The sequence below is a fragment of the Eretmochelys imbricata genome, chromosome 21, assembly GCF_965152235.1.
Source record: "Eretmochelys imbricata isolate rEreImb1 chromosome 21, rEreImb1.hap1, whole genome shotgun sequence".
In the NCBI taxonomy this organism is placed as follows: domain Eukaryota; kingdom Metazoa; phylum Chordata; order Testudines; family Cheloniidae; genus Eretmochelys; species Eretmochelys imbricata.
The window spans coordinates 27,117-43,632 of NC_135592.1; the positions used below are offsets into that span (position 1 = coordinate 27,117).

General features: G+C 47.0%; 1 long non-coding RNA gene across 1 annotated transcript in view; it reads right to left on the reverse strand.

Moving 5' to 3' along the window:
• Window positions 1-1,421: 1,421 nt before the first annotated feature.
• The window catches only part of LOC144278133 (uncharacterized), a 44,898-nt gene continuing 29,803 nt past the window's right edge, over window positions 1,422-16,516 (reverse strand). Inside the window, exons 6-7 of the long non-coding RNA XR_013348527.1 lie at window positions 6,806-7,146; window positions 1,422-3,892 (exon numbers count right to left, since the gene is read on the reverse strand). This is a non-coding gene — a long non-coding RNA (uncharacterized LOC144278133). The remainder of the gene's footprint in view (window positions 3,893-6,805; window positions 7,147-16,516) is intronic.

Genomic DNA, 16,516 nt, shown 5'->3' on the forward strand with positions numbered 1-16,516 from the left:
AACTCTTGTTTCCAGGGGGGACAGTATTCAGGACACACCCCTTGTTCCCGCTAGGAGTACTAATGATGACACACCCCTTATTTCCTGGGGGGACGGGCAGTATTCATGTCACACCTGTTGTTTCCAGAGGGGACACTTTTCAGCACACACCCCTTGTTCCCAGGAGGAGTACTATTGATGACACACATCTTGTTTCCAGAGGAGACAGTATTCATCTCACACTTCTTGTTTCTGGAGGACACTGTACTCATAACACATCTTTTGTTGCCAGAAAGGACAGCATGCTGGACATAGCTCTCGTTCTCAGGAGGACTATTAATGACTCACCCCTTCTTTTTACAGGGGACACTATTCGAGACTCACCCCTTCTTTCTGGAGGGGACACTTCAGGATAAACCTCTTATTCCCAGAGGGGACTGTACTCAGAACACACCTCTCCTCTCTGGGGAACAGTCTTCGGAACATACTTCTTGGTCCCTGTGGGGACAGTATTCGTGACACACCCCTTGTTTTTATGAGAAGTATTATTGATAAAACACCCCTTCTTTCTGTGGGGGGACAGTATTTGTAACACACCTCTCCTTTCCGGAGAGGACAGTATTCAGGACCCACCTCTTGTTCCCAGAGGGAGCACTATTGATGACACACTTCTTGTTTCTGGGGGGCACAATATTCGGACACACCCCTTGTGCCCAGACGAGACAGTATTCAGAACACACCTGTCGGTCCCACTGGGGAACAGTAATTGTGACACACCTCTTGTTCCCCTGAGTACTATTGATGAGACAGCTCTTGTTTTCAGGGGGGACATTATTCAGGACTCACTTCTTGTTCCCAGGAGGAGTACTATTGATGACACCGCTCTTGTTTCAGGGAGGACAGTATTCAGGACACACTGGTTGTTTCTGGGGGACGACAATTCACGACGTCCCCTTTGGTTCCAGGGGGACTACAATTCATGTCACGCCCCTTGTTTCGGGGGGGGGGGAACAGTATTCACTGATCACACCTTGTTCCCAGAGCAGACAGGACTCATGACACACCCCTCGTGTCTAGAGGACAGGCAACCCTAAGCACATCTCTTATTCCTAGAAAGGACAGTACTCAGGATACACCTCTTGTTCTCAGGAGGTGTACTATTAATGACACCTATAGTTTCCATGAGTAATACTGTTAATGATAAAAAGAAAATGAGTACTTGTGGCACCTTAGAGACTAACAAACGTATTAGAGCACAAAAGCTTATGCTCTAATACATTTGTTAGCCTCTAAGGTGCCACAAGTACTCATTTTCTTTTTACAGATAGAGACTAAGACAGCTGTGTTGCCAGCACCCAGTGTCGAGAGGCTGAACAACAGCTTGAGTTGGTTCGTTACCCGGTGTGCTGCACCCAATAATCACAACGGGGTGGAGAAGCAGAAAAGTTTATTTGCAGCTCCAAAAAGGTACAGGGAGAATAAAATCTCAAATCCTGCACAACAGAGCAGGAAGTTACACAGGCTTTTATACATCCTTTTTCCCAGCACACTTATCCAATAGCAAGCTGCCCCAAGTATCCATATAGCCAGCCAATCCAGTTCCCAGCTAGTTCCCTGATTCTCTGTATCATTTGTTAAACTATACATAAAGCTGCTGTATTCAGCATTGTTCTTCCATATCTCCCCTGTTTGGCCTTGCTTAGTTTCAGGCAGTCTGACTCTGCTACATACTGTTGCAGATTCTTAGCATAACTGCTGTGTGTGCCTCCAGGCGGGGGGCCAAGGACACTTGGGCCTAGTACGCAGACCTGCTGCGAGTGCCTCCAGGCAGGAGGGGGGGCCAAGGACACCGGGGCCTAGTGCGAGGGGGCTTCATCGACACTCGTGGTCTTCCATCCCCTCGAGTTACCTAGTGGCCATGCCCCGGTGTTCCCAACAACTCCCCCCTTTGAGAACACTCAACAGCCTTGGCTCTGAGTTTTCTCACTTGGGCTACTTATTTCTTTACAATATGACTTTGCATAAGCACTTTGTGATAGCCCTGAAGAGAATGACTTATTAACTTTTGCAAAAGGGCCCTAACACATGATACTGCACAGCATAATACCAGTAATATAAGCAATACAGGAAAGAGAATTTTCAATAGCAGGCTAAATAAACCACCAAGCCAAGACGACAAACCCCAGCCTGAAAACAAGGTTTGCAACCAATCGTTTTCTGGGGCAGTGTAGGAAACCTGTGCTCCGGCTCGGGCATGGGCCTCAGCCTGTACCACCTTTTTATAGATTTCATAACTGCTATCATTTACATATACACAATATCGGGGCCTGACAAGGGCACAAACCCCTCCTTGGGATGCCAAGAGATAGTCCAAAGCCAGCCTGTTTTGGAGGGAAAACGTCCTGAGCTGCTGTACCTCTTTATTTAAAGTTTTTACTGCTGACCCTAAATTACTAACCGAGTTTTTTAACTTTAAGGCCACCTTCTTAAGTACCATCTGCAGCCTTACAGTATAGCGGCCTATGCATGCCATGGCTGGCCCAGTAAACCGTGGTGCTATTCCCAGTACAGAGCACCCTACCAGCTTCTCGGTTGTGAGGGGATTCTTCATATTGCCCTCCAATGCCTTAGTCAGTTGCCGCAGGGTCTTTTCTCATGACTCAACAGAGGTGTCTCGGGCATTTCTAATCTTTCCTTTGGGCAGTGTGGCAGTTATGGAAAGATGAGGAACTCCATGAGCTATATAACAGCTACCTGTCCAGTTGGCTGGCAGCACCTTGTAAGCCTTTCGGCCACATACAAAATAGTGACTTTGTAGGGCCCAGTAAGGACTGTTTCTTAAGGGGATTCCTGGGATATTTAAGGCTGCTTTGGCTGCTTTTTTAAACAATTTATATGCCTCTATGGGAGCATCTTATTTTTTTGATTGGGTACAAGTGGGGGCGTTTCTAATTGTGCTGTTCAAATTACACTCGCCATAGGGATCACTACAAACCCACCATTGGCTTGCTACATTGGAGATATTAACTGGACAGCAAGTTACATTTCCAAACCCCTTTTTTATGGTAAGATTATTTGTGTTTCCCTAAAAGGGGAGGAACCATTACACCCACACTGTTGGCCTCCCCTGTTGGTCTTTATTTAATACCCATCAGCCCACTGTGTAATAACACAGGAGCTCTTTTCCACAGGATGCCCATAGTGATCAGATTGGTTTCGGGTAAAACATAACACTCCCTCAGTGAGTACTGCAACTGAATACTCCTGGTCCTGATAGGTGGCTTGCTGTAAAGAGGTCTTGTTCCAGAGCGGTGAGTCCGTTCTTTCCTGCTCTTTGGTGGTGGCTAATTCTGCTAGGGTCAAGGGCAGCATGTCAAGGGGCATTCCCGTTTTGGGGGATAGTGGAGTTGGAGCACATACCCAGCAATCAGTCTGGTTTGTTAAATTAGCAACATGGTGCGCAAGCAAAACAAAGGAGTTATGCTCCCAATATGCACAGTTTGGAAATACCAATACAGAGAATAACGTTACCCAATTACTTATTACCAGAGTCTTCCCAACCCAGGGTTTCCAGTACCTGGGTGGGCCCATTTTAGCATTAAGGTGCCCGCTATTTGTGTCTTTTAAACAGTAGCTTTAGCCCGAGATCTCACTAGATGAGGAGTCAGCAGGTTGGACGGTCCACTGTCCTGCTGACAAGGGGGCGGTTACTGCCTTCAGACGAGAGTGATGGATCCAGTTCTTGTGTCCCTCGATCTTTGCCGCCGTATGGGAGATCAGCAGGACGGTATAGGGTCCTTTCCACTTTTCCTGGAGAGGCTCGTCTTTCCAGGTGCAAACAAGCACAGAGTCACCGGGCTGTAAGGAGTGAATGGGAGAATCCAAGGGGACAGGCTGGGAATCCTTGGTATACCTGTGAAGAGACAAGAGAACAGCAGACAGGGAACACATATACTGTGACAAAAAAACATTACCCAACTCCCATTCCCCTGACAGAACCGGGGTGCCATTCATAGGCCATGCCCTTCCAAACATAATTTCAAAGGGACTGAGCCCTAATCTACCCTTAGGGAGAACGCGGATACGGAGTAGGACGAGGGGCAAAGCATCAGGCCATCGCAGTGAGGCTTCTTGGCACACTTTTGAGAGATGCCGTTTAAGGGTCTGATTGGTACGCTCCACTACACCACTGGCTTGCGGTCTCCAGGGCGTATGGAGTTTCCAGGGGATCTGTAAGGCATGTGAGATGCTTTGAATGATTTTTGATGTGAAGTGTGTCCCATTGTCAGATTCCATCCACAGAGGGAGTCCAAAGCGAGGAATGATCTCCTTAACAAACTTGAGGGCCACTGTTCTGGCAGTGCAGTTACAGCATGGGAAGGCTTCTGGCCATCCGCTGAACCGATCCACTATGACAAGGAGATATTTGAACCCTTGGGTCCGGGGAAACTCAGTAAAGTCTATTTGCCACACTTGTCCGGGGCTTGGAGTGGGTTCTAGGGCAGCTGGTGGCACAGGATGTCCCGGTCGGGAGTTATTCTTTTGGCAGACTAAGCAGTCTGCTTGTACCTGGGCAGCCAGGGGTCGGAGTCCGGAAGTGATAAAGTATTTTCCCATTAGCTGGATAAGTGCTTCCCTGCCAGCATGAGTGGTTTGATGTAGTTTCTGAAGCACTGGCCAGATTGGGCCCTTTGGTAAGAGGACCTTCCCTTCTGGGGAATGGAGCCATCCCTCCTTTTCCCGGAGACTGAGTTTGTCAGTTAGCTGTCTCTCCTCCCCAGAGTACTGAGGGGTTGGAAGCTCCCCTACTGATGGGATAAGGGCATGCATATGGGCATTCTCAGTCTGAGGGGATGGCAGGGTGGCAGCATGCTTAGCCTCTCTATCTGCCCAAGCGTTACCTCTGGCCACATCTTGATCCTCCCTTTGATGGGCTTTACAATGTACCACCGCCACTTCCGAGGGGAGTTGTATGGCTTCTAGGAGCCGGAGGATTTGGGGCCCGTACTTGACTGGGGAGCCTTGGGCTGTCAGCATTCCCCTTTGCTTCCATAGGCCAGTGTGAGCATGCAGCACACCAAAAGCATACTTGGAATCAGTAAAAATGTTGACCCGCTTTCCTTTTGACAGTTCAAGTGCACGGGTCAGGGCTATTAGTTCAGCAAGCTGGGCAGAGGTCCCAGCAGGCAAACCTTCAGCTTCCACAGTGTCATGGAGGGTCACAACAGCATAACCCGCCCTCCTTTGTCCATCTATTACAGTACTGCTACCATCAGTGTACCACTCATAATCTGCATTTGGGAGGGGTACATCCTTTACATCCGGACGGCTGGAGTACTGGGCATCTATGATCTCTAAACAGTCATGTTTCTGTTCCTCTGTTTCTGGCAAGAGGGTGGCTGGGTTAAGGGAGGGGCAAGGCTGTAGGGTGACTTCAGAGTTCTCTAACAGCTTAGCCTGGTACCGAGCAATCCGAGCCTGGGTGAGCCAAAGCCCTCCCTTTGCATCCAATAAGGCTCGGACCATATGGGGAGTATAGATTTGCATAACCCCTCCCAATGTTAGCTTCTCCGCTTCCTCAAGCAATAGGGCAGTAGCTGCGACCGCCCGTAAACATGCCGGCCAACCCTTTGCAACCTGATCTAATTGCTTAGAAAAATAAGCCACGGGATGTCTCCATGCTCCTAACAGCTGCGTAAGCACTCCTAGGGCCACCCCCCTTCGTTCATGTACATACAACTGAAACGGCTTAGAGAGATCCGGCAGGTCCAGAGCTGGGGCTTCCATTAATTTTCTTTTCAGGATTTTAAATGCCCTATCAGCCTCTGGGGTCCAATAGAAGGGGTCATGATCTGCTCCTTTTACACAGTCGTACAGGGGTTTAGCCCACAGTCCAAACTCTGGGATCCATATCCTGCAAAAGCCTGCCATACCCAGAAATGCCCTGAGCCGCTTACAATTATTTGGAGAGGAACTTGACAGATAGATTCCTTTCTTTTTTTTCGCTTGAACGCTGATGCTCCCCTTGCCTTAGCTGTAACCTGATCCCTCTCCACCTCAGACAACAGGGTTCTCAGGAGGATATTACAGTCGTCTCAATCGGCTTGTGACTACTGAGGCACCCCTCAAAGACTGAAAAAAACCTGCTTGCGTTCGTTGAGAATTCCCCAGCCTGTGTTTTAAAAGCTGCTAAGTCTATTGGATTGAATGGCACATGGGTGTAAACTTGCATAGTAGTAGCCTGACGTCCGTCTGCCCCTGGGCAAGCCACAACAGTCTCGGTAAGCAAAGGATAGAGTCCCACCGAGGGGGCAATCTCTGTAACCCGAGGCATCCTACCCTTATACGGTGGGAGTGTGGGGGCCGAAGGGGACACCGGCTCTGCCATTACAGTGGGGGTTGGGGGTCTGGGGACTAACATTAGCTGCTACCGAACCAGTCGGAGTCAGATTACAGCGCTGTAAAATATCTGGTTGAGTACATAAAGTCAGAAACAAATGCGCACACATATGTTCATTTCATTTCCTTGTTCTCTGACAGAACAGGAGTAACTGAAGGATCGTGTTGTAATTAATTGACCCTCCTGGTGGCCACCACTCCTGGTCCTCTAGTTGATATTGAGGCCAGTCAACTGTACAGAATCGTTTTAATTGGCTCTTAGTCATCGGATCCGCACCAAATACCTTCCAGTTTGCTAGAATGCACTCTAGGGGCGGACACCGTGCCCTAACCTCTGAGCTCTGTCCCTGTCCCATACCTACAGGGTAACTCTGGGCGTCCCCAGGTTCCAACAGAGCATATAATCCGGATTTTAAAAGGTTCCTACCTTATCCAAGGGACCGGTTCTTCACCGTGGCCTGCAGCTGCTCCTCCCCCATGTCTAAGGGACCGGTTCTTCACCGCCGTCCACAACAGCTTCTCCACTATATGAGTGCGTTGCACCGTTGTGCCCTCTGGGGTCGATCAAATTGCGTCTCCTCCGAGGCCCCCGATGAACTCACCGGTGCGCGCTGGGCGTCGGTTCTCGCCACAATCCTCGACCTCCAGGAGGGGTCCGGGCAAGGCTAAATTGCAGCCTCGAGCCCACCCAGGGACGCCAAAAGCTGTTGCCGGCACCCAGTGCCGAGAGGCTGAACAACAGCTTGAGTTGGTTCGTTACCCAGTGTGCTGCACCCAATAATCACAACGGGGTGGAGAAGCAGAAAAGTTTATTTGCAGCTGCAAAAAGGTACAGGGAGAATAAAATCTCAAATCCTGCACAACAGAGCAGGAAGTTACACAGGCTTTTATACATCCTTTTTCCCAGCATACTTATCCGATAGCAAGCTGCCCCAAGTATCCATATAGCCAGCCAATCCAGTTCCCAGCTAGTTTCCTGATTCTCTGTATCATTTGTTAAACTATACATAAAGCTGCTGTATTCAGCATTGTTCTTCCATATCTCCCCTGTTTGGCCTTGCTTAGTTTCAGGCAGTCTGACTCTGCAACATACTGTTGCAGATTCTTAGCATAACTGCTGTGTGTGCCTCCAGGCGGGGGGCCAAGGACACTTGGGCCTAGTACGCAGAGCTGCTGCGAGTGCCTCCAGGCAGGAGTGGGGGCCAAGGACACCGGGGCCTAGTGCGAGGGGGCTTCATCGACACTCGTGGTCTTCCATCCCCTCGAGTTACCTAGTGGCCATGCCCCAGTGTTCCCAACAGCTGCTTCTCTGAAACCTGTCATTAGTAATGATACACCCCTTCTTTTGGGAGGGGACTCTATTCTAGACATACCTCTTGTTTCCAGAGGCGACTGTATTCAGAACACACCTCAAGGTCCTAGTGGGGACACTGTGTGTGTCACACTTCTGGTTTCTGCAGGGTCAATATACACGACGCACCCCTTGTTTTTGGAGGGGACAGTATTCCTGACTCACCCCCTTCTTTCCAGGTGGAATGCTATTGACAACATATCCCTGGGGTTCCCAAGCACCGAGTCAACCCTGCATGGGACATTTTTTTGCTGCAGGAATGTGACCAAGAAGACATTGAACACATCTTGTCACAGGAACAATTATATTGGGGAAAACTGAAATCACACCATCTGCAAAGCAGACTGCTACAGCGGGGAATTAAACTACTTCCTGTTTCTGAATAAGACTAACAAAACACACCATATTTTGTATTATACATAAAATGTTACTGACTAACCGTAGATCATTATTGGTTTCTGAGAGGACAGCAGGATACTATTTGAGTGTTGCTATTAATATTTACTCCAGAAACAAGATGGCTGGGGCTGCACCCCAATGCACAAAGTTTCTAATAGCTGCAGCTCTCCCACACATTTGAATCCTGCATGGAGAAACGCACTCTCTAACTAATTGCCTCCCATATGTGCCCCTCCTGGACTGGGGCAACCTCTCAGATCTAGGTTTCAGAGTAGCAGCCATGTTAGTCTGTATTCACAAAAAGAAAAGGAGTACTTGTGGCACCCTAGAGACTAACCAATTTATTTGAGCATAAGCTTCCGTGAGCTACAGCTCACTTCATCGGATGCATTCAGTGGAAAATACAGCAAGGAGATTTATATACACACAGAACACGAAAAAATGGGTATTATCATACACACTGTAAGGAGAGTGATCACTTAAGATAAGCTAATACCAGCGGGGAGTGGGGTGGGGGAGAAAACCTTTTGTAGTGATAATCAAGGTGGGCCATTTCCAGCAGTTAACAGGAACGTCTCAGGAACAGTTGGCAGGGTGGGGTGGGGGGGAATAAACATGGGGAAATAGTTTTACTTTGTGTAATGACCCATCCACTCCCAGTCTCTATTCAAGCCTAAGTTAATTGTATCCAGTTTGCAAATTAATTCCAATTCAGCAGTCATTCGTTGGAGTCTGTTTTTGAAGTCTTTTTGTTGTAATATTGCGACTTTTAGGTCTGTAATCGAGTGACCAGAGAGAATGAAGTGTTCTCCGACTGGTTTATGAATAATTCTTGACGTCTGATTTGTGTCCATTTATTCTTTTACGTAGAGACTGTCCGGTTTGCCCAATGTACATGGCAGAGGGGCATTGCTGGCACATGATGGCATATATCACAGTGGTAGATATGCAGGTGAACGAGCCTCTGATAGTGTGGCTGATGTGATTAGGCCCTGTGATGGTGTCCCCTGTATAGATATGTGGACACAGTTGGCAACGGGCTTTGTTGCAAGGGTTGGTTCCTGGGTTAGTGGTTCTGTTGTGTGGTTGCTGGTGAGTATTTGCTTCAGGTTGGGGGTCTGTCTGTAGGCAAGGACTGGCCTGTCTCCCAAGATTTGTGAAAGTGATGGGTCGTCCTTCAGGATAGGTTGTAGATCCTTGATGATGCGTTGGAGAGGTTTTAGTTGGGGGCTGAAGGTGATGGCTAGTGGCGTTCTGTTTTCTTTGTTGGGCCTGTCCTGTAGTAGGTGACTTCTGGGTACTCTTCTGGCTCTGTCAATCTGTTTCTTCACTTCAGCAGGTGGGTATTGTAGTTGTAAGAATGCTTGATAGAGATCTTGTAGGTGTTTGTCTCTGTCGGAGGGGTTGGCGCAAATGCGGTTGTATCGTAGAGCTTGGCTGTAGACAATGGATCGTGTGGTATTGTCTGGGTGAAAGCTGGAGGCATGTAGGTAGGAATAGCGGTCAGTAGGTTTCTGGTATAGGGTGGTGTTTATGTGACCATCGCTTATTAGCACCAGAGCATCCAGGAAGTGGATCTCTTGTGTGGAATGGTCCAGGCTGAGGTTGATGGTGGGATGGTGTTAAGGAAAAGTTTAGTATATGTGACTCCATTTTGGTTTGGGGCCCACCATTGTCTAAAAGCAAGCACATCATGCACCAGGAGAAGTGTTTCTTAGATACTGCATCGCTATGAAAATCCCCCCCCCCAACCTTGTTTCCAGCCTGTTTTAACTCCCTGTTTCTGTTCTTTGTTCCTAACTCCCGGCCTTGATGTGGGCCTCCCATCATGATAAGAAAAGTTACTGATGCATTGCTTTAGGACCATGTAATGTAGTTGAAGTAATGGTTTAGCTTGAGGAATGTACCTAGCAGGGATAGGTGGTAGATAAGGGAAGGGTTTGTCTATTGGCTAAGGTTTCCGATGCACGAGGGCAATATGCTTTGCTAAAAAGTATATAATCTTTGTGTAACCTGCATGCGGGGTCCCATCCTGATTAGCAGGGGGGCACCACGCTCGAGCGTAATAAACTTAGTATCTTTGGGAATTCTGCAGTTGTGGACTTTGTTCATGTGCCTCAGCCTTATACCTATCGGGTATAATTCGCAGCAGTTCCTGTGCATGACCTATCAGGTATAATTCACAGCATTTTGTGTGCGTGACCTGTCGGGTATAATTCGTAACAGATGGAAATAGTTGAAATCATGGTGGAATTCCTCAAGGGCTTCTTTTCCATGGGTCCAGATGATGAAGATGTCATCAATGTAGCGCAAGTAGAGTAGGGGCATTAGGGGATGAGAGCTGAGGAAGCGTTGTTCTAAGTCAGCCATAAAAATGTTGGCATACTGTGGGGCCATGCGGGTACCCACAGCAGTGCTGCTGATTTGAAGGTATACGTTGTCCCCAAATGTGAAACAGTTATGGGTGAGGACAAAGTCATAAAGTTCAGCTTCCAAGTTTGCCGTGACATTATCGGGGATACTGTTCCTGACAGCCTGTAGTCCATCTTTGTGTGGAATGTTGGTGTAGAGGGCTTCTACATCCATAGTGACCAGGATGGTGTTTTCAGGAAGATCACCGATGGATTGTAGTTTCCTCAGGAAGTCAGTGGTATCTTGAAGATAGCTGGGAGTGCTGGTAGCGTAGGGCCTGAGGAAGGAGTCTATATAGCCAGATAATCCTGCTGTCAGGGTGCCAATGCCCGAGATGATGGGGCGTCCAGGATTTCCAGGTTTATGGATCTTGGGTAGCAGACAGAATACCCCAGGTCGGGGTTCCAGGGCTGTGTCTGTGCGGATTTGTTCTTGTGCTTTTTCAGGGAGTTTCTTGAGCAAATGGTGTAGTTTCTTTTGGTAACCCTCAGTGGGATCAGAGGGAAATGGCTTGTAGAAAGTGGTGTTGGAGAGCTGCCTAGCAGCCTCTTGTTCATATTCCGACCTATTCATGATGACGACAGCAACTCCTTTGTCAGCCTTTTTGATTATGATGTTAAGAGTTGTTTCTGAGGCTGTGGATGGCATTGTGTTCTGCACGGCTGAGGTTATGGGGCAAGTGATGCTGCTTTTCCACAATTTCAGCCCGTGCACGTCGGCGGAAGCACTCTATGTAGAAGTGCAGTCTGTTGTTTCGACCTTCAGGAGTCCACCTAGAATCCTCCATTTTGTAGTGTTGGTAGGAAGGTCTCTGTGGATTAGTATGTTGTTCAGAGGTGTGTTGGAAATATTCCTTGAGTTGGAGACGTCGAAAATAGGATTCTAGGTCACCACAGAACTGTATCGTGTTCGTGGGGGTGGAGGGGCAGAAGGAGAGGCCCCGAGATAGGACAGATTCTTCTGCTGGGCTAAGAGTATAGTTGGATAGATTGCCAACATTTCTGGGTGGGTTAAGGGAACCATTGCTGTGGCCTCTTGTGGCATGTAATAGTTTAGATAGTTTAGTGTCCTTTTTCTTTTGTAGAGAAGCAAAGTGTCTGTTGTTAATGGCTTGTCTAGTTTTTGTAAAGTCCAGCCAGGGGCCAGCTGTGAGCTGTCCTCTTTCCCCAACTTCCAAAGCCTTTGAACAAGCAGTTACGGGAAAAAAAACCCTCCTCCCCATCATGAGCTTGTGTGAAAAACTCATGTCCCCAAAAACCGTCTCCTTGGACTAGAAAATGTTCCTCATTCCATCACTAGTGTTCCCTACCCACCCAATTAAAATTGTTTCTCTTCCATATAAACAGGAAGTAGCCCTCCTCCCATAACCACATTTATCCCCAGCCTTTAAGTGCCATACATTCCAGCAATAGTAACCTGTCTGAACATAAAATGCCCCAAGTCCCGTCAAGGGTGTATTCCGTGAAAAACAAGCAACACCCCAAATCCACTGTATACTGTCCCCCACAGAAACAAGCAATAACCCACATACTAATCAAAGTGACCCCCAGTGACATTCCCCAGGCTAGAACCTGAACCGCTCAACTCCTGTGTCCCTTTAACTCTGCTTTGCTAGTGAAAAGCAGCCTCTCCACACTGTGCTCAAACGCATACATGAACATGTACAGTCGCTCCCAGCCGCTCAGGAACAACATACAGGGTGACATACACACATTTTCAGTCCTGGCCTTGGACCCCAGAAATGTGCATCTTTAACTGTCCAGCACACTACTGCACAGAAGCAGCTCATTATTAGTCCATCACGTCATCAAAGGAAATGATGATGCCCAAGCCTTCATTAACCTAAGTAGAGATTCCCCAAATACATCGACCACAACACGCTGCTTCGACGCAACACAATGCAACGAGTTGATTAACTAGGAAAATAGCACTTACGAGGATAAAATCACAAACCAATTCTGAATTTTATGGCCTTACACATTTTATTTCTTTTGTAACCAATTCCTAAACATCACCAAGCTAAATACCATTTCAAAGCCAAAAGATTTCTCACCCAACAGCTTTCATACTAACTAGAAAGACTTCCAGCCACGACCGCCCTCCCCACAGTTCAGTGATGCTCCTATTGTCCTTCAAGCTATCTTGTTGCCGTGACTACAGACTGAGGAGGACAGCTAATGATGAGGTCGCTGTCTCTTATTTTTGGGTCCTCCTCCTCTCTTTGAGAAATATCCCTGACTGGGGTGCAGACAATCCATCATTGGCATAACTGAAATGGGAAGGATCTGTCACGTGAACTGTACACTTCTTATTTGCACCTCCTGTGCTCATGAAGTTTGAGACATCTTTGGGGATCACATGCAAATCCTTTGTTTACAGTCATCCCTGATCGCAAATAGTTGCTTCGGTACTTTATAGTTTTCTAACACCTGTGGTCAGTCCTTTGTTGACATGGAGCAGCTCCTCTGTGGACATTCCCCAGAACCACAACGTATTTCAGTGACAAACATTTAGTAAAATATCACATCTTTACCCAGTGTTGTTCCACACATTGTCCCAAGGACAACGATCGACATTTTTCAAATGATACCTCGCAAACCACACTTTGTATATAACATATCCATATAACAGTGGTGAATATGGGGGTACAGGGTGTTACATAGGATACAATATTCCCCCAAAAAACAACTAGATTTCTACAAGTGATTTGACCAGGGGCTTGGACTAGATGACCTCCTGAGGTCTCTTCCAACCCTAATCTTCTATGATTCTAAGTCAATAGCGGCCTTCAAAACAGAAAATGGCCCACATACCCTCAATAATGTTCTCCCTAAAACATGAAACACTCTGCCTTCTGTCACTGCCTTGGTTTCAGGGGTGGGTGGCCATGGTAAATCCCTCATCCCATTATCAGTGTCGCTCTCACAAAACCAGCAATATCTATTCAATAGCACCCCCGCTTTCAAATCACGATGGCCACCATATTGTGTTACGACCATTTCCCCCAAACAAACAAAGGTCCTCGTGCCTTGCCAATTCAGTTCACCTAAAATAGGCAGTGTCCCATAGCCTCATTCTCATTTTTGAAAGACACACTGAGCCTGTGCTGCCACAGAATCAAGCCCCCATCCTCTACTCAATATGAGTCACATCTTTGGATCTAGGACAGAGGTGGGCAAACTACGGCCTGTGGGACCGTCCTGCCCGGCCCCTGAGCTCCTGGCCCGGGACACTCGCTCCCACCCCTCCCTCGTAGCCTCAGCTCACTGCTCCGCTGGCGCAATGCTCTGGGCGGGGGGGCCTCTCCTGGTGCAGCCGCGCAGCCAGCCACCGGTGCTCCAGGCAGCGCGGTCAGGAGGCACAGAGCCAGGGGGTTGGATAGAAGGCAGAGGAGTTGAGGGTGGCGGTCAGGGGGCAGGGGTGTGGATGGGGTCGGGGCGGTGTCCCAGGGGACAGTCAGGAAGGAGGGGGGGTTGGATGGGGTGGCAGGGGGCAGTCAGGGGCAGGGGTTCTGGGGGCAGTCAAGGAGAAGGGGTAGTCGGATGTGGCAAGGGTCCCGGGGGGGGCCAGATGGAGTGGCGGGGTCAGTCAGGGGCAGGGGGTCTGGGGGCAGTCAAGGAGAAGGGGTGGTTGGATGGGGCAGTCAGGAAGGAGAGGGGAGTTGGATGGGGTGGCGGAAGGCAGTTAGGAGCGGGGAGTCCGGGGTTTGTCAGGGGACCGAGAGCGGGGGGTGAATGGGGCAGGGGTCCCTGGGGGGCATCAGGGAACAGGGGGGTTGGATGGGGCAGGAGTCCCAGGGGGACTGTCAGGGGGTGAGAAGCAAGGGGGGTCGGATAGGGGTCGGACCATACCTGGCTGTTAGGGGAAGCTGTGCCTCCCCAAACTGGCCCTCCAGACAATTTCAGAAACCCGATGGGGCCCTCAGGCCAAAAAGGTTGCCCATCCCTGATCAAGGAGCTAAAACCAAGGCAGGGTAACTGAGACTAGAGGAGTTATGTGAATTTTGATGATATAAAGTAGCCCACACACTTGAAAACTCTACAATTCAATCCAAATTTTGTGAAATAATTACTTGAAAAATACAAAAGAAACAAAATGCATCCAAACCAAAAAGCACAGAAATTGAAACAGACAGTTGTTAAGTTTGTGTTGTGTAGCCACTCAAAGTCCCCTTTTCAAAAAGACAACATCGATTGCAGTTTTTTATGCTCTCAACCACGTTTTTCTTGGTGTGGAAAAAAATTAGTTCTTTCATTTACTTGTGAATCGTGGCATGCTAAGACTACAATTGGAAAGCAAATTGTGAGAGTCCTTTTGCTTAAACAAATTGAAGGGTTAACCATTTTAAATTATTTTTTCATATGTTAAATGCTTGCTTGTTTTTCTTTTGTTTATTTTACGGTGTGTAATTTTTATAACTGATAAAATTTAGTAACCCTAAAATGTTTTAAAATGTGATTAAGGTTTACTGCAAAAGCATTAAAAACCCAAATTTTACTTGCTTAACCACATGGCTTTCAACTTAGCTTAAATCAGAACTGATATTACACTACTGTTTTGTTAGCTACCTATAATTTGTCACATGACCTACAAGGATAGTTACAGAACCACACTTCTGTGTGTTGGTTTCATAATGATATTTTTCTTTCATGCACTGTTATTTTAGCATTGGGTTATAATTATTATTTTTTCCACTTTTTTCCTGTTAATGGCTTTTGGGTGTAGGAAATGGCTAGTAACTTCAAAAAGTGGTCCCAAAAACATCAGCTGACTGCTGACGGTTTAAAAAAAAAAAAAAAAACCTCAAAAATTCCACAAGGATAAATTACGATGCCAAATAAGCAAGTTTAACCACCGGTGCATAACATGTTAATAGTCTGTATGAATATGCAGCTTTAAATATGCAAGCGGCGAAACAAATGATGATCTTTACCCATTTTCAGTTTACAGCCAAAAATATCTAATAAAAGCTGATGCACTGCTAAACATCTTACAACTTAATATCAGTTTTTAGTTTCTTTATAGCTACACATAAATTATGTCACCTCAAATCTACAATGTTTCTTGGAATTTTCTACTATTTAGTCAAATCAAATTTGGAAAGTCAAAGTTTAAAGAAAGGAGCTTTGCATGCCTTAAATTATAATGAAGCACCCTGATTGGAGAACTGTTACACAAATTGTGACTCAAAGCCATAATGATTAGATTACATTTTCTTTTCTACAAAAAGCAAAATTTGTTTAATACATGTTTATTACATATATTATGTTTTTGCTCATATGGCGCTCCAGATACGGTTGACGCAATTTTAAAGGTTGAATCAGGTTTGTGTATCATCTTTGATATCTGTAGAGACCAGGCATTTTACAAGGCGAAGGTGGGACAGATTTGTTAGTAATGGTCAAGTATACTTTCAATCCCCTCATCAAGAATAAGCAAACCTCAAAGACACAAAAATAGACCCTAAGTAAAAAGAACAACAACAACTGATATAAGACAGATACAGCCAGTGGAAATGAGAGCAGGGAACACATGTGCTTGGAACCAAACAAATCAAAGCTAGCTTAAGCGGGCAAAGTAAAAATGAATTTCCCTTGCATAAATCACAGTGAGTCAAAAGTATAAGGAGAGAGGAAAAATCACCTCTCTCCTCCGCTCTTCACCACTCATAGCAGCAACAGCACCTGAAGAAACACAACTGGTGGACGGGTCCTAGCCTGCAGGCCTCTGGACAGTACAAACTGTGAAGAGCATACGGTAAGAAAAAGCTTAGCTTTGAATCCATTCAACTTGCTAAGTTAGGTATTGCTGTGCGTTTTATCTTATTTTCTTTTTAACCAGTTCTCACTTTCATGCCTCAGCACTTCTAATAATTTAAAACAGAGGATCTCAAACATTTTGGCCGGGACCCCTTTGAAAATATTGCCGGGTGCGACAACCTCCCTCCCCATACCGTGCCACCCTTACTTACGCGCT